This window comes from Solanum stenotomum, chromosome 8, assembly GCF_019186545.1.
Source record: "Solanum stenotomum isolate F172 chromosome 8, ASM1918654v1, whole genome shotgun sequence".
NCBI lineage: Eukaryota > Viridiplantae > Streptophyta > Magnoliopsida > Solanales > Solanaceae > Solanum > Solanum stenotomum.
Genome location: NC_064289.1, coordinates 44,218,339 through 44,226,061, shown reverse-complemented (window position 1 = coordinate 44,226,061; position 7,723 = coordinate 44,218,339). Strand labels below are relative to the sequence as shown.

General features: G+C 34.3%; 1 long non-coding RNA gene across 1 annotated transcript; it reads right to left on the bottom strand.

The window, feature by feature from the left end:
* Window positions 1-2,289: 2,289 nt before the first annotated feature.
* On the bottom strand, window positions 2,290-6,378 carry LOC125874898 (uncharacterized). The gene is made up of 4 exons (XR_007447323.1): window positions 6,161-6,378; window positions 5,963-6,094; window positions 3,159-3,233; window positions 2,290-2,508 (listed from the first exon to the last, which is right to left on the bottom strand). It is a non-coding gene; the product is annotated as an uncharacterized LOC125874898 (long non-coding RNA).
* Between the last annotated feature and the right edge of the window lie 1,345 nt (window positions 6,379-7,723).

Here is a 7,723-nt window from a genome sequence, read left to right as displayed (position 1 = left end):
GGAAATAAACTTTTTTGACGCGACTTCATTCGATGACTTCGACCTACGGACCGTGAATAGACCTATGGTCCGTAGGTCCCGTCCGTAGGTCAACACTTAGACCTTTTTCTTGCAGAGGCTGGAACCTTCACTCTAAGATACAAACGAAGGACGTGCAGTCCTCTTCCGTGGCTCGACACTTAGGAATTTCACCAGGAAATGGAACTTCAACTTCTCTGAAACATTCGACGGATGTGTAGGACAGCTTGTGGGTCGACCTATGCTCTGTCACTTGTATCCGTAGTTCCACACTTGGTTAGACTTCCCTGATGCTCTATCTACGCCACCCATCGATGGAACGTGAGTGGACCTACGATCCGTAAGTCACTTTCGTGGGTGGCCCTTCTGCAGATTTTTCAGCTGTTATCTCCTACTTCCACGTCCAAGCCTATTTCCTACAAACATGATACAAAATTCATTAATTCTAATACAAAATGGCCCTAGACACACATAACTCGTAAGTGAAATGTATTAAAAGTACCATAAATTCACGGTATATCAATACCCTCAACTTAAACTTGTTGTTTGTCCTGAAGTGACGCATTAAACTCTAAACGACAGTTGTGTAGAAGCATACATAGAAACTCAAGCAATCACATGGCTATTTCAATCAATTCCATTTTCTTAGTGCAAATCTTTTCTCTTAGACTCAACAAGCTAACTCATGCGGATAAAGATATGACAAAGATTGACCAATAGACACCATAACAACACTTTTCACAATCACCAAGGTAACAACTTTCCGATAATGTAACTAGTGTCCTCATTTCAAACAAAATCCTTTTCACATAGAAGATATAAATTTTGAGTTTTACGATTCATTTAGCACTCACGCTTAGAAGTGACTTCAAATACAATTAGTTCTCAATACCATAAGCTTGCACTTATTTTCACTGCTTAGACTCTCCAAACTAGTTGCTAGGATCACTAGAGGACCTTGTTATCTTGTAACGTAGGCTCAGGGCCAGGTGTGGTACATTTGTGTACTTTTTAGTGACTTTCTGTCCTCCTTGACATTACATTGTCTTTTTACCTCTTTTCTCGACCTATTTTTGACATCCTTTCTTTTTACTTTATTTCCCTTGACTCTTTTCAACACGGACGTGACTTTCGATTTTGTGGCTCTTATTTTTCACTTTTTTTTCTTTTTTTTTTCAGAACTTTTATTTATCATCTTTTTAATTCTTTTGCACAAAGACACATCCTTTTCTATCTTTTCTTCTTCTCTTTTCAACACAAAACACTTTCATACCCTTTTTCTTTCGGTTCCTCTTTCATAGCCACCCTCAACTTATGGATTTTACATTAGTTGAGGTGCACGATATTCAATGTCAAACCAAGGCCAAGATTAAGGTAACTTTTGACTTAGCCACCCTCAGCTTAGGCCTTTGGCCTAAGTCAAGGTGCACATATCCAAGGAGGGACGAGGGCCAAGATAATTGTTTAAGGGAAGGTGAGTTAGGTGAATCAAAATAAATGTTCTATTTAAGGTTCAAATATTTGGATCAAAAGGGAACATTGCTTTCATTTGTTTGGATCATTTACTAATTTGAACAAGGGCCTATGATAATTTCCCAACTTCTAGCCTAGATCATCTTAGCAGGACCAAAGGGGCAAGTTCTATATTGGCACAACTGTTTGAACATTCAACTTTGCTCCCACACTCTTGGCACATTATTTCATTATCAGATTATCACATTACCCACTTCATGTTTTAGCTTAAGTCAAAAGGTCAAATCGGTTTCCTATCATCTCACATGGAGATCCAAGACATTCAACTCATCAAGACTATCGATCTAGCACATTTTAACATTTTTCACTACAAGAAAAGTGGCTATTAGCGAAGGGAAAACTTGTCCTTAAAAGTGTAATTCTAGTCCTTAGAAGTCAATAGCGACCAGAAATATCTGGTCGCTCCCCGTCCTTATAAGCGCCGTCGCTAGAGATCAATAGCGAAGAGTTCTATTCACTGGTCCTTATAGTGTTTGCACGACGAGAAACACACTGGTCCCTACAACACTTTTAAGGACTATAAATCTGGTCCTAAGCATGGATTGACTGGTCCCTACAATAATTTACTAGCTTAGTTTTACTGGTCAAAGAAAAGTCTTTTAAGACCAAAATACTGGTCCTTAAAGATTCTTCTCAAGTTATGTTTCTTTTGAATTTATACCATAATTAATTAAATAATCAGATACACATGATAAAAAAATGTCAATAAATTCATGCTTTAATTATACAAATAAGAACTTACAAATCTAAAATTGGTATATTATTAGAAAATATGTAATAACATCACATTTGTAGCAATATAACCACAATGCACATGCACGCTATTGTTTACACAACTTTTTAGGAAAATAATAATCTACATTTTCCTAACTTCTCAAACAAATGATAACCAATTTCACAACTTGTCTGAAGTCTTCAAAACTCTTATCATGACTTGTAACTGAAACTCTTCAAACCCTGTAAAAAATAAAAGTAAAATCTATTTAGAGAATTATATAGATCAGAGAGTATCTAAAAGATAATATATTGGTGAGAAAAATTGGGATATTGTATCTTTCTTCCCCTTCAAATTAAACATGTCATCTTCATATATAGTCCAACTACATTCTTCAAATACAAATTGTAGGAAAGCTAGGTATCCAGTATATTACAAAAATAAGAATTTAAAACAAGAGCATTACACAATCTAGGGAAACCTCCAATCATTCTTCATGAATGTCCATGTTTAACCTAAGAACTTCAATACAGATGTTCGTTAAAAAGCATTTATTCGAAAATATGAAAGTAATCATGAAATTCAAGAAAGAGAAAAAAATAAGGAACATTTTGAATGGCCAGTGATGAAAATAATTATTTTACTATTATGCATCACTGTTTAAAATTGGTTCCATTGCTTTCTTTGGTGTATATGTTCCTTGAGAATCAGAAAGCAACCATATTTTACACATAATGTAAACACCAGTTAAAATCATGAAGAGTATTTGCATGGTCATCGATAACACTTGATATCACTTTTCGGACATAAGTAATTAGAGAAATAAAGTACTATCTCAAGGAATTGAAAAACAAAATTAATGTGCAGCAGACACACATAAAAGTAGACTTACAAGGTAAGGTGAAGCACCTAAAAGCCTCAAAAATATGTTCTGGTTCAAGTGTTTGTTTGTCTTCTCTAGTACAAACTTCATTGGATTCAGATGAGATAAAATTAATCAAATTCACACAATATAGATAAAGTCTCAAACACTTCGCAAATGAGAAAAAGGGAAAACGATCTTATGAAATTAATTTAAATAATAATTGAAGCTAGCTTAAGTACTCATAGATGCTATACACATTTTATTTACTTAATATATTCAGAAAGGTCAGAACATGAAAGGGAAGATATATCACGAGCCAAAACATCTATGGAAGCAAAAACTTAGCACCAACAAACAATAACACAATAATCAGTCTTTATGAGAACTTATTTGTGTGAAGTGTGTAACCATCTCAATAGTTCATATCAGAAAGGTAACGAACATTGCTCATTGGTTTAAACGTCTGAAGTAGTCCACCAATAAGATATGAGGATAAGTGTTGAGCCGAGATAACACATAATAGTCTCGCCAAATGTCTATGTTGCTTCACCACCCCATCTAATACCTTAAGTTGTTAAAGAGAGTGTCCTTTTAAGTTAACACATTTGGACTTGTTCTTTTTAATAAGCCAAGCACATGAAAAATCTTTTTAATATAGGTTGCTGCAAGACTAAAACTCAAGTACTCTACATGATTTGCTACCTTGTTTAAGTGTGACCATCTCATCTAAAATCTAAATCTATTAAGAAAGTACACTTTCATTTACTTAATTACCTCTCAAAAAACCTTAGACTTTGTAAGGACTAGTAAAAATCCTTTAGCACATAACTTAACCAAATTGCTAAATATATCAGTAAATATCTAAGGATAACGCATGAATTCGATTCCATCGACCAGCTTATCAAGTGAAAATTGGTCAACTGGTATGGGTAGAGGGCCTACACCTTTGGCATGCACCTTTTCACCCAAAAATGATTGGTCACCAAAGATAGGGACAATAGTTTCTGGGCACTATAACCAAATAAAGTTGATAAGTTGCAAGTAAAACCAATAGATATTAGCAGGGTAATGAACATACAGCATTTGAAACTCTATCACAACTTTTAGACCAATAGAACCCCCATGGTGCACCAGAAAGGAAAATTATCGGGGTAATTCAAGGTTTTTAAAACTAGAATTCCTTAATCTCACACTTATCTCTACAACATTGACGTACAAGTCTTTCACTAACCAAAAACTGTTGACTAGTGTGAGAGCTAATGTATATTTAAACAATAACTAAGACTTAACGTAAACTAATTGGTATCATATATATAGGTCGTTTAGTTCCATGTTATTCTGTTGTTCTAAGAAAAATCAGTAGCTGTTTCAATGAGTAGAATACACAGTAATGGAGTTGGAAAAATATTTCAACTAAAGCACAACAATTAATCGAAAGAAACATAATGTATTATTACGCAGTGAAAGAGATTTGAATTACCCTCTCGCTCCAAAGCAGTTCATAGCTTAACAACACGATAAACTATTAAGTCCCCAACTAACCAAACTCATAGTACTATTAAATGGAATATGACCTGAACTTGCAATAACATTACCCATCTGACCCATTATCTATTCACAGAATTGAAAACGAAATAGGTGGCACAAAGACTATGATAACAGGGGAACTCCTTTGCCTCAAGAATTTATATACAATAGTAGCATCCAAAAGGAAAAATGCTTTGTTTCTAAATCTGGTCTTGCTATATTTATCCTGATTTATTGAAATAACAAGAAATTGGTTGATACTATTGGCTTTTATTAGGCGTAGCCATCAAAGTGAAGATCAAATGCATTTTTTTGACACAATCTTTTATCAAAATATACATATACACATATACAACAACAACAACAACAACAACAAAATATATAGAGAGAATCATTATTTACACTATCTTATAAAAATGTGTAGAGAGAATCACATGTATCTTATATCAACTTATGAATTGAGAAGTTTAACACCACAAATCAATAAACTTGAAAGTTAAAAGAGACTTATCAAGTGTCAATAGTTTGATTTGCACCTGATGCAAGAGATGTAGAAGAGACACATAATGGAAAAAATTGTAAAATGCTGTAATTGAACTAAGAAGTGGAAATTGTTACAACCAAAGATACTGTATATATCTAAATAATTGGACCCTAGTAACATTGAGAATATCTCCTCTTTTAAATTGTATTTAAAGTTGGATATCAGTACTCCTTCTCAGAATAGGATAACATAAATGTTTTTGAAATTGGAAACTTAGAAGTTTATAATGAAAAGGTATAAACTTTAGTATAAATTTTACTACTCATATCTCAATAAATTCTATTGAAAAGGTAGGGTAGAACATTGAATTTCTCAATGTTCTAACCTCTTTATTGTAAAAAAATTGAACTTTCTAACCCAAAACATCTCTCCTACAACTTTTCTACAACCTATCTTTACTAACTTTTTATTTGAGAAGTCTTATTTTATAGTATAATCACTGTCCATTACTCTAAAAACACAGCATCTAGTAAGCAAAAACAAGGACATCCCAAACTTAGGATGCAATAGAAGAATTCAATTCTAACGACCTTGTTAAATTTTATTTGTTTCCATTCATTAGCTCTCCAATACAATACTGTAAGAAATCTGCAATTTTTTCCCAACCAAATAAAAATGAACCCATTAATGTTCTATTCCACATTTGAGAGAAACAGAACATCAACATATTTAAAATCAAAACTCAAAGGCTACAAGGAGAACACAATCATAAAGTGTAAACAAATAACTTACTATACTCAAATTAAAAGATAAGATTTACCTAAAAAACGTTGAAATAAAGAAACAGAGGACCATCAAAAAACACTGAGCATCCATAGACACTTGAAATCAATCTTCATATTTCTGAGATAGAATTTCGGAGAGTTCTTGGGCTCATGGTCAAGTCCACACCCTGGAGAATACAAATAAGTGAGAGAAAACACATTGTAGAAACCCAATTGAAAAATCGAAAAGCTACCAAAATGATTTGTATGTTTGTGTCCTTCCGTTATTGCTCGATCTACCCGGAACATAGATGAACAGAATAGAGGCAGAAGAGGAACTATGATTTTCACTCACATAGAGAAGCGGTCTAGGGTTTTTTTGAGATGAAGTTAGGTTTCAACAATGATATTTGCTTTAGTTAAAGTACCCATTCCTGATTTTTTTAGTTTTTTTAAAGAGCAATATTTTATTTTGGGTTTAGTCTCGCTCAATTTTGGATATTAGGGACAAGTTATTGATGATATTAGAGACTATATTTCATCCCTTCACATTTTAGAAAATAAAATGAGAGAACTAGGGTCCGGAAAAAAATCTGGACCTTATAGGTACGCTTTTAAAGACAAGATATTTTACTCGTCGCTAAATGTTGGTCTTTGTTAAGCGTTTTTCTTGTAGTGTTTGGAGAGGGATCATTTTTTTCTATGCTTTTAATGCCATCATGGTTTAATTTTTCTACTTACTCCTACACATACATTCCTAAACATGCCGGTTCAATAGAAATTAAAAATAGTCTTTCGGGGGAAAAGAACACAGGCAAGAAAACCCCAAGAGAGGATTATGAGTTGGGTTACTCTGACTTCACCCTATCACTCACAATCCATTTACCTCACCCCAACAAAATAGAGTGCAATTGTCCCCAATGCAAAAAAGGTAAAAACATTAAGGATAGGATGAAGTAAACCTATGGAGCATTGCGCCGAAGGCCTCTTAACAAGCGGGTGGGTCTGATTTCTTGGAGATCGCTGGATCAACACTCGGATCAACATCATTAGTGCCCATATCTACCATCTCAGCACCCTCAGTAGTGCTAACATCAACTCTCACCGCCCCATCAGTAGTGGTCACGTTGCTAGAGGCACCAACACCAATCTCCTTAGCCCGCTGCTGCCGCAACTCCTCGTTAACTATGGATGCCCTCTGATACACTCAAATTACATCTCCCTAAAAAAGTATAAGTGATCATTGTCAAATAAAGAACCCAACTTTTAGGTTGGGGTCGTTCCCACGAGGAATACGATTTAGACTTAAACTTAACTCACTATTATATCCGTTCAGTCAAGTTATTTCTGAGACAAGTAAGTAAAGGTTTTTTTTTGTAACAAATAACTTATTGTAGTCAAGTAACAAGTGAGAAAGATTCAAACTTTATTGTTATAGATGAGAGAGATACTAGGGTGTATGTGTTCCCTATAAGTGGTTAACGCGGTAATCCTAATAATAGTAATCCTTTCCTACTGTATCACATGCAAAGTGGTAAGTTATGTATCACTAAGTGCTTGGTCCGCCAAATAGGAAATTTTACCCCGCACCTTGGTCGGGCTAGGTGTGTATAATTTACTAATCCGTACCTTTACCTGAGATTAGACATCACATCAATGTATGGCTTAGTTTTCACCCTCACACCAATTGACATTTGACTATTAGATAGTATCACACTAAATCTTTGTTGATAATTCTTTTCTTATTAACAACATCCTTGGTCCATCAAGTAGCAACAAGGTGAGTTCTAACGCGTGCACTCTTTAAAAAGACTTCT